Below are 20,704 nucleotides of genomic sequence, written 5' to 3'. Positions count from 1 at the left end.
GTACAACAACCGAGTTAGAAAACTGCTGCGGAAGCAAAGGGAACTTCACAGAAAACATAAACATAGCCAAAGCCTTGCAGACAAACAAAAATTACGCGAAGCGAAATGTAGTGTGAGGAGGGCTATGCGAGAGGCGTTCAATGAATTAGAAAGTAAAATTCTATGTACTGACTTGGCAGAAAATCCTAAGAAATTTTGGTCTTATGTCAAAGCGGTAGGTGGATCAAAACAAAATGTCCAGACCTCTGTGACCAAAATGGTACTGAAACAGAGAATGACAGACTAAAGGCCGAAATACTAAATGCCTTTTTCCAAAGCTGTTTCACAGAGTAAGACTGCGCTGTAGTTCCTTCTCTAGATTGTCGCACAGATGACAAAATGGTAGATATCGAAATAGACGACAGAGGGATAGAGGAACAATTAAAATCGCTCAAAAGAGGAAAGGCCGCTGGATCTGATGGGATACCAGTTCGATTTTACACAGAGTACGCGAAGGAACGTGCCCCCTTCTTGCAGCGGTGTACCGTAGGTCTCTAGAAGAGCGTAGCGTTCCAAAGGATTGGAAAAGGGCACAGGTCATCCCCGTTTTCAAGAAGGGACGTCGAACAGATGTGCAGAACTATAGACCTATATCTCTAACGTCGATCAGTTGTAGAATTTTGGAACACGTATTATGTTCGAGTATAATGACTTTTCTGGAGACTAGAAATCTACTCTGTAGGAATCAGCATTGGTTTCGAAAAAGACGGTCGTGTGAAACCCAGCTCGCGCTATTCGTCCACGAGACTCAGAGGGCCATAGACACGGGTTCACAGGTAGATGCCGTGTTTCTTGACTTCCGCAAGGCGTTCGATACAGTTCCCCACAGTCGTTTAATGAACAAAGTAAGGGCATATGGACTATCAGACCAATTGTGTGATTGGATTGAAGAGTTCCTAGATAACAGAACGCAGCATGTCATTCTCAGTGGAGAGAAGTGTTTCGAAGTAAGAATGACTTCAGGTGTGCCGCAGGGGAGTGTCATAGGACCGTTGCTATTCACAATATACATAAATAACCTTGTGGATGACATCGGAAGTTCACTGAGGCTTTTTGCAGATGATGCTGTGGTGTATCGAGAGGTTGTAACAATGGAAAATTGTACTGAAATGCAGGAGAATCTGCAACGAATTGACGCATGGTGCAGGGAATGACAATTCAATCTCAATGTAGACAAGTGTAAAGTGCTGCGAATACATAGAAAGATAGATCCCTTATCATTTAGCTACAAAATAGCAGATCAGCAACTGGAAGCAGTCAATTCCATAAATTATCTGGGAGTACGCATTAGGAGTGATTTAAAATGGAATGATCATATAAAGTTGATCGTCGGTAAAGCAGATGCCAGACTGAGATTCATTGGAAGAATCCTAAGGAAATGCAATCCGAAAACAAAGGAAGTAGGTTACAGTACGCTTGTTCGCCCACTGCTTGAATACTGCTCAGCAGTGTGGGATCCGTACCAGATAGGGTTGATAGAAGAGATAGAGAAGATCCAACGGAGAGCAGCGCGCTTCGTTACAGTATCATTTAGTAATCGCGAAAGCGTTACGGAGATGACAGATAAACTCCAGTGGAAGACTCTGCAGGAGAGACGCTCAGTAGCTCGGTACGGGCTTTTGTTAAAGTTTCGAGAACATATCTTCACCGAAGAGTCAAGCAGTATATTGCTCCCTCCTACGTATATCTCGCGAAGAGACAATGAGGATAAAATCAGAGAGAGTAGAGCCCACACAGAAGCATACCGACAATCCTTCTTTCCACGAACAATACGAGACTGGAATAGAAGAGAGAACCGATAGTGGTACTCAGGGTACCCTCCGCCATACACCGTCAGGTGGCTTGCGGAGTATGGATGTAGATGTAGATGTAGACAATAAACGGCACTGCAGATTGGGACAGGTGGAGAAATCGGTAGTGGCGAAGCACGCACTGTGTGAGACCGACCACGTAATAAAGTTGACCGACACGGCGGTTGTTTTTGTGCAGAAGAACTGCCACGCCTGCTTGTTCAGGAAAGTCACAGAAATCCACAAACAGATTCAGTAAGAAAGAGGAAAGCCTCGAGCTTAACAGATCCTCAATTTCCCGTGCTGCAGCGAACAACTATTGCAGGTACCAAGGAGAGAAAAACAGCGTCAATGACCACGGAAAAGCCCTTGGATGTTGGAGCGCCATGTACATACAATCACCAGCCCCGAGCTCGGCTCCAGTCCACCACCAGCAATGGATTTTGAATTTGTGAGAATGCCAGGCACTCGTGTTGACGAAGCGTCAGGAAAATCTTCAAACCAACGTCGGCCGAAGAACCCAAGACAGAAGTCAACAGGCAATTTGCCAAGTAGCTTCGAAAGCCGTAACAGCTGTATTAGTGCGAGCGTTTGCCCAAAATAAAAATTCTGTTTTACAAGTTTCCACCCCGATTGCGTCCTATATAGATATTACCTGTAGCAAATTTAATTAAAGCCAATATGAGTTACTTTCGTTGGAGGTCAGGGTCCACATACGGGTGAACACGGGGATATTAATAAGAGCTTTGACTCTGTGCCTTGTGATCATCCCATGCTCCAGTTGCGTTTTAAATACAGTTCCATTTTCATAAACATAATTAAAACTATGCTTATGTTTTACATTAGTGATTAAGAACGAGCAAAATACGCAGATGTAGTCACTTTTATTTGTCAATACTTCAACGCTAACAGTTCCAGTTCGCTCTCAGACTCGTCATCATTGTTACAATAGAATTTTGACGATTAGCAGTGATATCCTGGGTTTTGATCATGAAAACCATAAAAATTTAGTTGAAACATCGTAAATGACAATTAATGTTTCATATTATTCACACAGGATTGCTAAATTCCGACCAACTGGCCACTTTTTAAAAAATTACTTCTTAAATAACCCTTTATTACCATCTATTCATCCGTATTAATGACTAAAATCTTTCTCTCATCACGTCCCCCCTCCCTTACTCATCGTCTACAGTAACATGACGTATTACATTCGCTACTGTTCTTCATAATGCCGTTTCTCAAAATCCTGAGTGCCTCCACACAACTCTGATGGCTCACTGACCAGACTGAGAAACAAGAGCGTTCGAGTCAAATGCTTCACATTGTCAACACTAAATGCCCAACGACTGATTGTCGACTTACCAGAGAACTTGACTTCGGTAGTTATTGTACGCTTACACCTGCAGCACATAAAGCTTAATTTGAAATTTACCCACTCAATGCTTTCAGAGCCTTCTAGTCATCCTTCGATACAGAAACTTCACGGACTGATATTAACAGTGGTGCTATCAACAACACTGATAATCAAACTTTCCAGTAAATGATACGAAACCTGGCGACACGCGACATCACAAAGTACTCTTCCTGCCAAAAAGAAAGTGAATCGCTCAGAAGGGGCAGCGGAAACGAAATGAAAGTTTACGAGTTGAGAGGGTATGTGATGCTGTTTCAGTGATAACAAAATCGAGTCAAATTTACAAAGTACTTGGCGGAATGACCCCACTTATTAGTACGCCGTTGCACCTTCTCTGGTCTAGGTGCATGCAAAGATTCGTTTGGAAAGGGTGCCATAAAGCCGTTGTATCCTCTCCTGCGGTAAGCTGACCAAAAACTGATGTTTATTGTTAGTCTATATCCTTGTTACTGGCACTGGGACACATTTTCTATTGGGGACCGCTCTGGGGATCTTGCTGGCTACGGGAGTACCTCTGGCACACAGTTCACAAATACACTTCCATGTAGGAACGAGCATTGTCCTGTTGAAAAATGGCACCACGGTACTTTCGCATGAGAGGTAACACATCAGGACGTAAGATGTCCGTGGCACTCCGTTGCACCCCATAATTCCCTCAATCACTACCGGCTGTGTCCTGACGCCGCACCTGATGAACCCCAGTCCTCACAATATAACACCACTGTGCCTCTCCAAATCATTGGAAGAATTCTACAACTTGTGCGTCCTGAGAAGGACGTTTTGGTTGTTTGCTCTGCTTTCTATGACCGGGAGGCCTTTTCGGGCAATTCGGTCTCATCCTGTTGTTGTTACTCATTTAGCACCACCCAGGAGACACGTGTGACTTAGGGTATGTCACGGACGCGAGTAACCTTATAAGTAACATCCAACCTCCAGCTCTACGAAAATCAGATGCTCTCCTGAAGACCTGGAGAAACATTCAGAAGAACCACCAGCTACCCGTACACAACGATATATTAATAGCAGAAGCCGGCCGGAGTGGCCGAGCGGTTCTAGGCGCTACAGTCTGGAACCGCGCGACCGCTACGGTCGCATGTTCGAATCCTGCCTCGGGCATGGATGTCTGTGATGTCCTTAGGTTAGTTAGGTTTAAGTAGTTCTAAGTTCTGGAGGACTGATGACCACAGCAGTTAAGTCCCACAGTGCTCAGAGCCATTAATAGCAGAACATCAGCGTCTGAAGTCAAGGAAACCACCTTGGCGAACTGCACGACATTTGAAGCCTCCGACTTTAACATCAACGAAGTATGGAGAAGTCAATGGGAAGAATCGTCAGTGTTCAACGGTCACCTGGTTGAAAAGCTTTCCATGCGAGTTCCACGTTTCAGAACCCCCCCCCCCCCCCAGACACCAGTGGAGAACCATCAACCGCATCCGAACAGGACAAGGGAACTGCGAATATCTAAAGCACAAATGGGGCTGGGACACATCTCCAGATTGTGGCTGTGGAGCTGCCCTGCAATTAATCACATTGTTGGTGAATGCCCGAAACGAGCCTTTGGGGGATCAATAAATGACATCCACCATGCATCACCTGAGGGGCACAACTGAAGCAACAGGCTGGACTTAGATATCTAAGAACTTGTGTAATATGTAGATAATTTAGCATAATACTTCGAACATTTGACTCTGTACATGCATTTTGCTTGTCATTTCTTACAATGTATACTCTTAAAATTATTTATTTGATCCAAGCTCTGTATTATCATAGGATAAATAAATAAATAATTGGAAGAATGGGTCCTCTCCCCAGGTCACCGCCATACCCACTGGCGAGGGTCATCCGTAGTACTGCAGAACCTCGAGTCATCGCAAAATACGACGCCACTAGTCAGCAGTCCATGTTAGCCAGTCAGGGCACACACCCAAACGCAGCAGTTCGTGTTCTGTTAACGACACCGTGCACAGGGGACGGTACGGTAAGTCCCTAGTCCGGCTGTTGCTAGCGTCCAACCAATTCTGTGGGACGACAAAGAATGTTTCAGGGAATACATTACTTATTCTCGTATGGCAGCATGGTGCGCTATACGGTGATCCTCTCTTGCGGGGGTCTCACTTAAGCCACTGGAACGTTGACGACATGTATGTCTGTCCTCAAGTTCCCATGCAGTCGAACATCGGAGCACCGTGAAATCCGAATGCCCCACAAATCTACACTGAAATGCCAAAGAAATTGGTACTGGCATGCGTACTCAAATACGGAGATATGTAAACAGACAGAAAACAGCGCTGCGGTCGACAACGACTTTATACGACAACAAGTGCCTGGCGCAGTTGTTGATCGGTTACTGCAGCAACAATGGCAGATTATCAAGATTTAAGTCAGTTTCAACCTGGTGTTATAGTCGGCGCACGAGCGATGGGACACAGTGAGGAAGTGGGGATTTTCCCGTACGACCATTTCACGAGTGTATCGTGAATATCAGGAATCTGGTAAAACATAAAATCTCCGACATCGCTGCGGCCGGAAAAAAATCCTGCAAGAACGGGGCCAACGACGACTCAAGAGAATCGTTCAACGTGACAGAAGTACAACCTTTCCGCAAATTGTTGCAAATTTCAGTGCTGGGCCAACAACAAGTGTCAGCGTGCGAACCAATCAACGAAACATCATCGATATGGGCTTTCGGAGCCGAAGGCTCACTCGTGTAACCTTGATGGCTGCACGACACAAAGCTTTACTACGCCTCGCCTGCGCCTGTCAACAACGACAATGGACTGTTGATGACTGGAAACATGTTGCATGGTCGGACGAATTTCGTTTCAAATTGTATCGAGCTAATGGGCGTGTACGGGTATGGAGATAACCTCATGAACCCATGGACCCTGTATATCAGCAAGGGACTGTTCAAGGTGGTGGAGGCTCTGTAATGGTGTGAGGCGCGTGCAGTTGGAGTGATATGGGACCCCTGATACGTCTAGACACGACTCTGACAGGTGACACGTACGTGAACATCCTGTCTGATCACCTGCATCCATTTATGTCCATTGTGCATTCCGACGGACTTGTGCAATTCCAGCAGGACAATGCGACACACCACACGGCCAGAATTGCTGCAGGAACACTCTTCTGAGTTTAAACACTTCCGCAGGCCAACAAACTCCCCAGGGATGAACATTATTCAGCATATCTTGGATGCCTTGCAACATGCTGTTCAGAAGAGATGTCCACCTCCTCTTACTCTTACAGCCCTGCAGGATTCGTGATGTCAGTTCCCTCCAGCACTACTTCAGACATTAGTCGAGACCATGCCACGTCGTGTTACGGCACTTATGCGTGCTCACTGTGGTACTACACTATATTAGGCAGGTGTACCAGTTTCTTTGGCTGTTCAGTGTATAGAGTGCATGAGTCGACCAGACTGCCAAATGGTTGTCCACAGTGAGCGCCCTTTCAAACTCCGCCAGGTACTGACAACGCTGTGTCCTTCATAGTGATCACTCAACATCTGAAGCTATTCACATCTCTTCGTAGCCTACCAGGCCTGGTAACAACACTAAACACGAACTAGACTGATGCATTCTTGTGGCCGTCCTATGTGTTACAGATTATTGCAACTTTAATTACGTACATAGTCGTCAGTGGTATGTTCATGAATGAACATATCTTCTGGGTGCTTAACTTTTTTTTTGTCAGATAGTTTACAATATGTAAACATGGCAGGCTGGGGAATTACAGCCTTTTCCTCTCTCTCTCAGAGGCCATACAGTAACTGCCGGAAGCCTTGCTGTGTTTTAAACCCATCACACTTTTCCACCGGACTAGTATACTTCTGTCACAAAGTTTGCCCTGACAATCCAGGTAAAACCGAATTCTCCTGTGTTACGAGAAATGTCCCAAAATAACAGACAACTGGATGTGTAGGTTAGGCAGCAAGGGCTTTAGTCATTGTGTTACTTTAATTGCTGCCTGCAGTAGCCTGTGTGCTCACCACACGTGTCGTGTTGCAGTAGCGAGAGAAAGTTGCAAGAAGCCACAGAGGTGTGAGCCAGCAGGTTCTCGTTACAGATCTGGGTCTCTTTTGTTCTGCACGTTAATTACGTTCGCCGCCTTGATTGTGACCTCAAGCCTGAATGCGTGTTCTTCGTTTATTGATACAGTCCTGATTGTGGCGCTAATAACGTATGTAATGCACTCTTTCAGTCCGGCGGGAACGAAAAGCGAAATGACTTCCGGCACACGGCCCTTATGCACCTGTTGTGTGAACACAATGCAAGCGGCTGAGGTTGCTATTGTCTACAAAACAAAGAAATGCTAATGTAGCTGCTAATACAGTTCTCGCATTTTAGTTCTGTTGCTGTTTATGTCTTACACGGCACGAGTTACGTATTAACCCTCGGTTGTCAGCGAAGCTGCACGCAACGCACTGCGCACTTTTCGCTTTTCTACGTCGGGTTCACGATCTCGAGTGGCTCCATGATACCCACCCTGAAATATTCCAGAATTCGAATCAAGAACAGCTACCAACATGAGTAACGTAGAAGCAAATATCCTAGGAGTAGTGAAGCAACTTAAATCACTTAATAAAAGCAAGTCTTCTGGTCCAGACTGTATACTAATTAGGTTCCTTTCGGAGTATTCTGATGCATTAGCTCCATACTTAAAAATCATATACAACCGTTCGCTCGACGAAAGATCCGTACCCAAAGACTGTAAAGTTGCACGGGTCACACCAATATTCAAGAAAGTTAGTAGGAGTAATCCACTAAATTACAGGCACATATCGTTAACGTCGATATGCAGCAGGATTTTAGAACATATAGTGTGTTCGAACGTAATGAATTACCTCGAAGAAAACGGCCTATTGACACACAGTCAACAAGGGTTTAGAAAACATCGTTCTTGTGAAACACAACTAGCTCTTTATTCATACGAAGTGCTGAGTGCTACTGACAAGGGATTTCAGATCGATTCCGTATTTCTGGATTTCCGGAAGGCTTTTGACACTGTACCACACAAGCGGCTCGTAGTGAAATTGCGTGCTTATGGAATAGCGTCTCAGTTACGTGACTGGATCTGTGATATCCTGCCGGCCGGAGTGGGCGAGCGGTTCTAGGCGCCACAGTCTGGAACCGCGCGACCGCTACGGTCGCAGGTTCGCATCCTGCCTCGGGCGTGGATGTGTGTGATGTCCTTGGGTTAGTTAGGTTTAAGTAGTTCTAAGCTCTAGGGGACTGATGACCACAGCAGTTAAGTCCTATAGTGCCCAGAGCCATTTGAACCGTTTTTTTGTGATTTCCTGTCATACAGGTCACAGTTCGTAGTAATTGACGGCAAGTGATCGAGTAAAACAGAAGTGATTTCAGGCGTTCCCCAAGGTAGTGTTATAGGCCCTTCGCTGTTCCTTATCTATATTAACGATTTGGGAAACAGTCTGAGCAGCCATCTTAGATTGCTTGCAGATGACGCTGTCGTTTATCGACTAATAAAGTCATCAGAAGATCAAAACAAACTGCAAAACGATTTAGAAGAAATATCGAAATGGTGGGTAAAGTGGCAGTTGACCTTAAATAACGAAAAGTGTGAGGTCATCCACATGAGTGCTAAAAAGAACGTGTTAAACTTCGGTTACACGATAAATCAGTCTAATCTAAAAGCCGTAAATTCAACTAAATACCTAGGTATTAAAGTTACGAACAACTTCGATTGGAAGGAACACATAGAAAATGTAGTGGGGAAGGCTAACCAAGAGTGCGTCTCGTTGGCAGGACACTTAGAAAATTTAACAGACCTACTAAGGAGACTGCCTACACTACGCTTGTCCGTCCTCTTTTAGAATACTGTTGCGCGGTTTGGGATGCTTACCAGATAGGACTGAGTGAGTACATCGAAAAAGTTCAAAGAAAGGCAGCACGTTTTGTATTATCGCGAAATATGGGAGAGAGTGTCACAGAAATGATACAGGATTTGGGATGGACATCATTAAAAGAAAGGCGTTTTTCGTTGCGACGGAATCTTCTCACGAAATTCCAATCGCCAACTTGCTCCTCCGAATGCGAAAATATTTTGTTGACACCGACTTACGTATGGAGGAACGATCAGCACGATAAAATAAGGGAAAGGTATAGGTGTTCGTTCTACCCGCGCGCTATACGAGATTGGAATAATAGAGAAATGTGAAGGTGATTCGATGAACCCTCTGCCAGGCACTTAAATGTGATTTGCAGAGTATCCATGTAGATGCAGATGTAGATGAGTTACTACACGGTACGCTATGAAAAGCGATTGAATAGGCCATATGTTTACTTCTCTCTCGCCTTGGAGGCATCACTACCTCAGTACAAAAAACAATGACACCTTTCAAGCAGTACGAGGTGCATTCAAGTTCTACGGTCTCCGATTTTTTTTCTCCGGACTGGAAAGAGATAGAAACATGCGCATTGTTTTAAAATGAGGCCGCGTTCATTGTCAATACGTCCTAGAGATGTTACCGCCAGCGGCGAGTATGAGAACTGTTTTAAATACTTAAAATGGCGACGTTTCCCTTACTTGAACAGAATGCAATCATTAGTTTTCTGAATTTGCGTGGTGTGGAACCAATTGAAATTCATCGACAGTTGAAGGAGACATGTGGTGATGGAGCTACGTATGTGTCGAAAGTGCGTTCGTGGGTGCGACAGTTTAATGAAGGCAGAACATCGTGTGACAACAAACCGAAACAACCTCGGGCTCGCACAAGCCGGTCTGACGACATGATCGAGAAAGTGGAGAGAATTGTTTTGGGGGCTCGCCGAATGACTGTTGAACAGATCGCCTCCAGAGTTGGCATTTCTGTGGGTTCTGTGCACACAATCCTGCATGACGACCTGAAAATGCGAAAAGTGTCATCCAGGTGGGTGCCACGAATGCTGACGGACGACCACATGGCTGCCCGTGTGGCATGTTGCCAAGCAATGTTGACGCACAACGACAGCGTGAGTGGGACTTTCTTTTCGTCGGTTGTGACAATGGATGAGACGTGGATGCCATTTTTATATCCAGAAACAAAGCGCCAGTCAGCTCAATGGAAGCACGCAGGTTCACCGCCACCAAAAAAATTTCGGGTAACCGCCAGTGCTGAAAAAATGATGATGTCCATGTTCTGAGACAGCGAGGGCGTAATCCTTACCCATTGTGTTCCAAAGGGCACTACGGTAACAGGTGCATCCAACGAAAATGTTTTGAAGAACAAATTCCTTCCTGCACTGCAACAAAAACGTCCGGGAAGGGCTGCGCGTGTGCTGTTTCACCAAGACAACGCACCCGCAAATCGAGCTAACGTTACGCAACAGTTTCTTCGTGATAACAACTTTGAAGTGATTCCTCATGCTCCCTACTCACCTGACCTGGCTCCTAGTGACTTTTGGCTTTTTCCAACAATGAAAGACACTCTCCGTGGCCGCACATTCACCAGCCGTGCTGCTATTGCCTCAGCGATTTTACAGTGGTCAAAACAGACTCCTAAAGAAGCCTTCGCCGCTGCCATGGAAACATGGCGTCAGCGTTGTGAAAAATGTGTACGTCTGCAGGGCGATTACGTCGAGAAGTAACGCCAGTTTCATCGATTTCGGGTGAGTAGTTAATTAGAAAAAAAATCGGAGGCCTTAGAACTTGAATGCACCTCGTAGATGCAGGTAAACAGATGGATTCTGTCTTCCTAGATTCCCGTAAGGCGTTCGACACTGTGCCACCACCAAACAAAATACGATCAAGCGGAATATGTGACTGCATCTATGGATATTTGTTAGGATGGCGAAAATGCTGCATAAACGAAAGCAACTTCGGTGTGCCCCAAGGAAGCATAATAGGACCTCTTAACGTTCTCGACGTAAAAAAAAGAAAACGATTTGCTGAATAGGATCAGCAGCACTATAAGATTGTTCGCTCACAGTTCTCTTATCGACAGGAAAGTATCGTCTTTGGACGATCGTAACGAAATACATATAGTCTTGGACAAAGTGTCCATCTGATGTGATAAATGGCAGATCTGTGTCATGAATGATAAACCTGTATTCGAAGAAGACCGTGTGACAATCATGCTAATACCAAAGTACGCTGCCCTGCAAAACTTAAAGACGAGATAGTTAAAGTAACGTAACATATTAACTTCTTTGTGGAAATGAATGAAATTGGTGGAGTATGCTGCCACCAGTCTTGGCAAAAAGTACGACGTCACTTTGCCTTAAGGTAAGCGCAGCTATAGCGCCCAGTCGGGCTGACCTCGCAACTCGTGGGAGTTGAAGGAACGGGAAAAGACAGCGTGCGTCAGTCAGCGATCAGTTATCGTGCAGTGTGGTGTTCTTCATTACGACTTGACCCAATGACAACATCTGGATGACTTCACACGAGGAAGAATCATCGGGATGCTGGAAGGGAGACGAAGTGTGACGAGTGTACCCCAGGAGTTTCGAAATTTGCTTACAGTATTGTTTCACTAGCATGGGAAGTGTTCCGAGCGACAGCCACTGTTGCCCGAAGGAGTGAAGGTGGTCGATCACGGCCACCAAGTACACCAGCAGATGACCGCTACATTTTGCTGCAGACAAGAAGGTATCCACGTCAAACAGCGGATTTACACTACTGAACATTAAAATTGCTACACCAAGAAGAAACGCAGATGATAAACGGGTATTCATTGGACAAATATATTATACTAGAACTGACATGTGATTACATTTTCACGCTATTTGGGTGCATAGATCCTGAGAAATGAGTACCCAGAACAACCACCTCTGGCCGTAATAACGGCCTTGACACGCCTGGGCATTGAGTCAAACAGAGCTTGGATGGCGTGTACATGTACAACTGTCCATGCAGCTTCAACACGATACCACAGTTCATCAAGAGTAGTGACTAGCGTATTGTGACGAGCCAGTTGCTCGGCCACCATTGACCAGACGTTTTTAATTGGTGAGAGATCTGGAGAATGTGCTGGCCAGGGCAGCAGTCGAACATTTTCTGCATCCAGAAAGGCCCGTACAGTACCTGCAATATGCGGTCGTGCATTATCCTGCTGAAATGTAGGGTTCCGCAGGGATCGAATGAAGGGTAGAGACAGTTAGAGACACGGGTCGTAACACATCTGAAATGTTAGGTCCACTGTTCAAAGCGCCTTCAATGCGAACAAGGGGTGACCGAGACGTGTAACCAATGGCATCCCGTACCATGACGCCAGGTGATACGCCAGTATGGCGATGACGAATACACGCTTCCAATGTTCGTTCACCGCGTTATCGCCAAACACGGATGCGACCATCATGATGCTGTAAACAGAACCTGGATTCATCCGAAAAAATGACGTTTTCCCATTCGTGCACCCAGGTTCGTCGTTGAGTACCTCATCGCAGGCGCTCCTGTCTGTGTCAAGGGTAACCGAAGCCATGATCTCCGAGCTGATAGTCCATGCTGCTGCAAACGTCGTCGAACTGTTCGTGCAGATGGTTGTTGTCTTGCAAACGTCCCCATCTGTTGACTCAGGGATCGAGACGTGGCTGCACGATCCGTTAGAGCCAGGCGGATAAGATGCCTGTCATCTCGACTGCCAGTGATACGAGGCCGTTGGAATCCAGCACGACGTTCCGTATTACGCTCCTGAACCCACAGATTCCATATTCTGCTAACAGTCATTGGATCTCGACCAACGCGAGCAGCAGTGTCTCAATACGATAAACCGCAATCGCGATAGGCTACAATCTGACCTTTATCAAACTCGGAAACGTGATGGTACGCATTTCTCCTCCTTACACAAGGCATCACAATAACGTCTCACTAGGCAACTGCTGTTTGTGTATGAGAAATCGGTTGGAAACTTTCCTCATGTCAGTATGTTGTAGGTGTCGCCACCGGCGGCAACCTTGTGTGAATGCTCTGAAAAGCTAATCATTTGCATATCTCAGCATCTTCTTCCTGTCGGTTAAATTATGCGTCTGTAGCACGTCATCTTCGTGGTGTAGCAATTTTAATGGCCAGTAGTGTAATTACAGCCAAATTTAACAGTACATCGAGGCACACAATCTGACGTTCCACAGCGGCACGGTGACTAGATGAGGTTTGTCCTTCTCTCCGATGGCCATTAACTTACGCTCCGTTGACACCTGCAAACAGGCGGCACCGGTTTCGACGGTACCAAAAGCGCTGGATCAACGAAAAGTGGCGTTGCGTGCTGTTCTCGGAAGACAGCAGATGCACTCTGAGCCGAGATTCTGGACGTACTCTCATAAGGTGGGAAGTGTGAACATGTAATGCATCCAGGGGCATTGTCGAACATGATCGTTTTGGTGGCCCAGTTGTTATGGCGTGCGGATGTATTATGTTGCATGTGCGTTCCGGTCAGCATTATTGTGGCACCGGGCTCCTTGCACATGTACGTCATGTTAGAGGTGCACTCGCCCTGACTTAATTTTTAGGGATGACAATACGCGCCTGCGTCGAACAGGGCACTTGGAGAAGCTTTTGAAACGAGAGGACATTCGGTGAATGAACAGGCCTGCCCGTTCCCACTTCTTAAATACTTAAATCACATAGATCACTTTTCTGATACAGAGGGGAGACATACTGTACGACGTTCACATTCACCATAGACCACCTAGCAGTTGTCTACAGAGCTGGTAGAGGAATGGAACGCACTACTACAAGAACTGCTTAACAACCTCGTGACGAGCTATGGAGCACTTTGCAAAGAATGCACTGCCGTCCGTGGTGATCACACACTGTATTAAGAACCATGTCCTGCCTTTTGTAAGTCCGGAGGAACATTATAAATCACCCTGACTCAGGATAATTATTTTCTTGTAATAAAAGTGCCACTTCTGTTCGTCTCACTGCGTATTTCTTTCAGCTATCTCCTGTACAAGGTAGCAGTCCTTTCTATGTATTATCCAAGTTTCATCGAGCTGTATTGCTTGGCAGTGACACATCACGCGAAAGTTACTCTCGCTCACCACAGTAGTACGGGACGTGATAAATCGATGAGAGAGACCAGGGCGTGGTGAGAGGTGTGCAGATAGTCATTTTCCCTCGTTCTGTTCGCGAATGGAATTGGTCGGAAAATCGATAACATTGGTAAGGAATATCCTCCACCAGGCACTGAAAAGTGGTTTGCAGAGTATAAACGTAAATGCGTACGAGTTTTCTGAACCTTTCTACATTTGACGAGTATAAATGTGGACGTGTAAAAGATTTCTGAACAATTCTATGTATATGCCGTCCAAGTTTCGTATGTTGGTTGGATGACATTGGGAAGGTGTGAAAACGTGACAAAATTTCCGAATGTGGTGACTTCTTATTCGCTCAAGACAGTTTCGGACAGTAATAATTTCAGTGTCATAAACGGAATACATTTTAGGAATACTAAACTTCGAAATAAATTTAGGAGGAATTGTGGAGCAGTCTGTGATAACCCTGATCGACTCATCAGTATAAAAATATTTTCGCAAGATAATGACTATTTGTGAAAAACAGTTTAAAATAGGGAGTATTGAGTTCCTTCCAAATCAGTGTGCGACTATGAGACAAATATTGCATAATCAGTTAGTTAGTTGCACAATAAATCGATATGAGGTGGAACGAATCGGTTTAAAGGGTGAAAACATTTACATTCAAATATGGGTGCATGCCGACCATTTACAGATGCGTTCAGCTAAGAGGAAACTAATTTAGTTACACAAGTAACTACACACATCAAAAAAAAGTTTGACATCACACCGGTTCCCAGAACTGCTGAAGATAGACGTTGACTGTGGATATTGTATCACAGACATAATCCCTTTGATTGCTCAGAGATGTCACTAAATCCGCCCAAAGATGTATGCATGAGCAGCGCCTATTAGACTGAGGGGTCCAATAGTCGATCAGTTCCAATCATTCCTCCAGAAAGGAGGTACAAGGCTCTTGTTGTCTGTAGTTCAACCATGGCTAGACGGTCAACACCACGATTCGATCGCGTCCACACTATTGCTTTGTGTCAGGAAGGGCTCTCAACAATGGAAGTGTCCAGCCGTCTCAGAGTGAACCAAAGCGATGTTGTTTGGACATGGAGGAGATACAGAGAGACAGGAACTGTCGATGATATACGTCGCTCAGGTCGCCCAAAGGCCACTACTGCAGGGGATGACTGCTGCCTAAGGATTATGGCTCGCAGGAACCATGACAGCAACGCCACCATGTTGAATAATGTTTTTCGTGCAGCCACAGGACTCGTGTTACCGCTCAAACTGTGCGCAATGAGCTGCGTGATGCGCAACTTCACTCCTAACGTCCATGGCGAGGCCCATCTTTGCAACCAAGACACCATGCAGCGCGGTACAGATGGGCCCAACAACATGCCGAATGGACCGCGCAGGACTGGTATCACGTTCTCTTCACCGATGAGTGTCGCATATGCCTTCAACCAGACGATCGTCGGAGACGTGTTTGGAGGCAACCTAGTAAGGCTGAACGCCTTATACACACTGTCCAGCGAGTGCAGCAAGGTGGAGGTGCCCTGCTGTTTTGGGGTGGCACTATGTGGGGCCAACGTATGCCACTGGCGGTCATGGAAGGCGCCGTTACGGCTGTACGATACGTGAATGACATCCTCCAGCCGATAGTACAACCATATCGGCAGTATATTGGCGAGGTATTCGTCTTCATGGACGACAATTCGCACCCCCATCGTGTACATCTTGTGAATGACTTCTTCCAGGGTGACGACATCGCTCGATTAGAGTGGCCAGCATGTTCTCCAGACATGAATCCTATCGAACATGGCTGGGATAGATTGAAAAGGGCTGTTTATGGACGACGTGACCCACCAACCACTCAGAGGGATCTACGACGAATCGCTGTTGAGGATTGGAACAATCTGGACGAACAGTGGTTGGATGAACTTGTGGATAGTATGCCACGACGAATAAAGGTATGCATCAATGCAAGAGGACGTGCTACTGGGTATTAGCGGTACCGGTGTGTACAGCAGTCTGGACCACCACCTCTGAAGGTCTCGCTGCATGGTGGTACAACATGCAATGTGTGGTTTCCATGAGCAATAAAAAGGGCGGAAATGATTTTTATGTTGGTCTCTATTCCAATTTTCTGTACAGGTTCAGGAACTCTAAGAACAGAGGCGGTGCAAAACTTTTTTGATGTGTGTATGTAGCAGCTCTGCATTAGATAAGTCGCTAATTTATAAAGAAATATTATTGTATGAAATAGAAAGTATTGCCAGGAATGATCTTTTTCAGATTTAGCTTTGTTACCTTTAGGTGATTAATAGCACTTGATAAGTGAACAAAGATATTGGTAACAGCATTTCCTGAGCTAAAGCTAATTTCATTAAAGAGTAATGAAGGCCACTTTTTCTTCTAGTATTGTAAATATGGTGTCTTGAAGGGAGGATATAAGATGAACATCAACAAAAGCAAAACGAGGATAATGGAATGTAGTCGAATTAAGTCGGGTGATGTTGAGGGTATTAGATTAGGAAATGAGACACTTAAAGTAGTAAAGGAGTTTTGCTATTTGGGGAGCAAAATAACTGATGATGGTCGAAGTAGAGAGGATATAAAATGTAGACTGGCAATGGCAAGGAAAGCGTTTCTGAAGAAGAGAAATTTGTTAACATCGAGTATAGATTTAAGTGTGAGGAAGTCATTTCTGAAAGTATTTGTATGGAGTGTAGCCATGTATGGAAGTGAAACGTGGACGGTAAATAGTTTGGACAAGAAGAGAATAGAAGCTTTCGAAATGTGGTGCTACAGAAGAATGCTGAAGATTAGATGGGTAGATCACATAACTAATGAGGAAGTATTGAATAGGATTGGGGAGAAGAGAAGTTTGTGGCACAACTTGACCAGAAGAAGGGATCGGTTGGTAGGACATGTTCTGAGGCATCAAGGGATCACCAATTTAGTATTGGAGGGCAGCGTGGAGGGTAAAAATCGTAGGGGGAGACCAAGAGATGAATACACTAAGCAGATTCAGAAGGATGTAGGTTGCAGTAGGTACTGCGAGATGAAGAAGCTTGCACAGGATAGAGTAGCATGGAGAGCTGCATCAAACCAGTCTCTGGACTGAAGACCATAACAACAACAACATTGTAAATACAAACGTCATTGTTTCTTGTGTACTTTAACGGATAAATTACAATAAATTTCATGAGAGAAAATATACTGTCTACAAGATGATCGTCGAAGAGCAACACTTATGAATTTCACAGTCCAATTTTGCGTGCGTAAGACTTTCTTTCTTGAATAAGCAACTTATGTTTACCTACAACTGATTTGGCTCTCTCCATATCTTGCAATTACCCGAAATTCAAAAGTGACTAAAGTGAGTAGTTTACAAGGTTGTAAAATGCATGTTTATGTCACTTATTATTTTAATTAAAATCAGTGCGTACACCTAAATTTTTTTAAATATTCTGACTTGTTTATTACCTCCTCGGCATGCTTTACATTTACCATAGGTATTGCATCATTTGTACGCAGAATTACTGTGTTTCCTTGAAGTTATGATAGCGACAATTTGTGTAAAAGTAGTGAATTATCCTTCCAAACACATTACTTACAATTTCCTCTGCTGCTTAATGTCTTTTGAGATTGATTATAATATTTACGACAATTGAAGAAAGAATTAAATCTGTTTAATGTGTATTATATGGACGCTGATTAAAATATAGAAGCAACAACAGAGAACCTAATATTGAACCTGGTGGAAATCCATTAGTGATTTCGTCCTAATCAGAAAAATACTTCGTGTATTGAGCTAATGAATTATGAAATGCAGCTTTCTGCATTTTATTGTTACGTATGGAATGGTATGTTGTGGTGCCACCGCTAGACACCACACTTGCTAGGTGGTAGCTTTAAATCGGCCGCGGTCCATTAGTACATGTCGGACCCGCGTGTCGCCACTGTCAGTAATTGCAGACCGAGAGCCACCACACGGCAGGTCTAGAGAGACGTACTAGCACTCGCCCCAGTTGTACGACGACTTTGCTAGCGACTACACTGACGAAGCCTTTCTCTCATTTGCCGAGAGATAGTTAGAATAGCCTTCAGCTAAGTCCATGGCTACGAGCTAGCAAGGCGCCATTAACCATTTCTATAGAGAGTCTCACTTGTATCATCAAGAATGCTGTATACACATGATGGATTAAAAGTTAAGTATTACCGCAGCTACGTACTTTTCTTTATAGCATTCATAAGGTATCCTGTTTCAGACCTCACGCCAGCCGGCGTGTGTAACGCGTGCATTTCGGCTACTTCCGAGTGGCGTGGCTGTCTTGCTACGCCACAACATATGTTATATTAAATTATATCCATAAAACCTTAGTTTTTATATTTAAAAAATGCCAGATGCCTTGCACCCGTCACAAAGACACCGACAGGTGACTTTTTGTTATTTAATCCTTGTAGGATCTGGTGAATGAATAAACAGATAACGTTGTAGGAAACCTAAAAGGAGATGTACTAAGCAGTTAAGGGATTTGTCGACGCCTTCCCACAAAATGTTTGCAAGTGGGAAGAAAGAGGAAAGCAAGGTGGATTGTTAGACACAGCAGCCCAGAAAGGCGGGCAAATCGGCGAGGCGCCGGCGCAGCCAGTGGCCAGTAGCCCGTGGCGTCTGCTCTAATTGCAGCGGCGCTACAGGCGTCGGCGTCGGAGCCAGAGGCGGCGCCAGGAAGCTGTAAATCCGGAGAGCGGCAAGACGGCGGCGGCGGCGGCAGGGCAGGCGCCGTTTAATGGAGCGCGAGTTATTATTGCGCAGACACGGCTACTGTTGCGCCGAAATGCCTGAGTTATGCCGGACGAGCCGGGAGGCGCGCGACCCTCAGAAAGTTGGGTAGCCACCAGAAAGAAATGTTTTCCACAATAACAGACCTTCTCATGTTTAGTTTAGTGTTTTGTATCTTCAATGGATCATATTTGCCAAACTCGTATGATATAAAATGTGTCAGTCAGTTTACAAATAAGATAAATTTTCTCTGTGAAAATATCGTTATTTCCTGGTCAATTTCATGATTTCATTTTTTTAAACTGTTAATCTAAAACGAAATTTGATATATGTTACTCGGCCATGTACAGACATGATGGTAGTTAAAAATTGTAATTTTTACATTTTTCCTTTTATAGTAACATAGATATTTTGTAGCAATGACTGTTATACAAACTAAACAAATAAAAGTACGAGGCGTGTTTTTTAAGGAAATACTGTGCAGCGCTGTGGTCGGCGCTCTGCGCATGCGCACTGGGTACCTACAACTGCCGTCTACGCACTGACGCCATTACAGTCTGATTCTTCCTTGTTTACGTTGTGTACTGTGTTTAAGATGCCTCCGATAATCGTGAGTCCCGCCGACTGTGCAGTACGGGCTTTAATAGGATTTCTTAGCGCTAAGGCCTAAAAGCGATCGATATTCTTCGTGAGATCTGTGCAGTTTACGGAGAAATATTATGAGTGATGGAATGGTAAGAAAGTGGGTGAGAGCATTTAAAGATGGCCGCACAAATGATGAACAAGGGAGTGGGCGTCCTTCGGTCGTTAATGAAAGTTTGGTGCAGGAAGTGGAGAATACGGCGAGAGAACATAGACGCTTTAGGATTTCCTCCTTGCGGGATGACTTTCCTAATGTTTCCCATAGAGTTTTGTATGGCATTGTGACCGTGCACTTGAATTACCGCAAATTGTGCGCACGTTGGGTACCGAAAATGTTGACGGATGTGCACAAAACCAAACGTTTAGACAGTGCATTGACTTTCCTTGAGCGGTACCACAACGACGGTGATGGATTTTTTAAGACAAATTGTTACGGGCGACGAAACATGGGTGGCCTACGTCACACCAGAATCAAAGCAACAGTCTATGGAATGGCGGCATTCAGATTCACCCAGAAAAGTGAAGCTTAAGCAAACAATTGCTGCCCGGAAAATTATGTGCATAGTTTTTTGGGACGGAAAAGGAGTATTGCTTGTGGAATTTCTGCCTCGTAATGAGACAATCAATGCAGCAGCTTACTGTAAAACATTGCACAATCTGCGCCGTTCAATTCAGAACAAAAGATGTGGCAAGTTGAGCAAGGGCATCGTTTTGCTGCAAGACAATGCCCGTCCGCATGTGGCGAATCAGACCAAATATCTCATCACATCTTTTCCATGGGAAACTCTAGACCATCCTCTGATCTTGCGCCCAGTGACTACCATCTGTTCCTGCACTTGAAGAAACACCAGGGCGGTCAGTGTCTTCAAGACGATGACGAAGTCAAAACAGTGGTGATGCAGTGGTTAACAAGTCAGGCGGCAGACTTCTATGAGGAGGGTATTCAGAAACTGGTACAACGTTATGACAAGTGCCTCAATAGTGACGGAAATTATGTAGAAAAGTAGATTAAGGTAAAGGCTTTCATGTAAAAATAAAATTATTGAGATTTCTTAGCACATCT

The sequence above is a fragment of the Schistocerca cancellata genome, chromosome 2 (genome assembly GCF_023864275.1).
Source record: "Schistocerca cancellata isolate TAMUIC-IGC-003103 chromosome 2, iqSchCanc2.1, whole genome shotgun sequence".
Taxonomy (NCBI): domain Eukaryota; kingdom Metazoa; phylum Arthropoda; class Insecta; order Orthoptera; family Acrididae; genus Schistocerca; species Schistocerca cancellata.
This window is presented reverse-complemented; position numbering follows the sequence as displayed.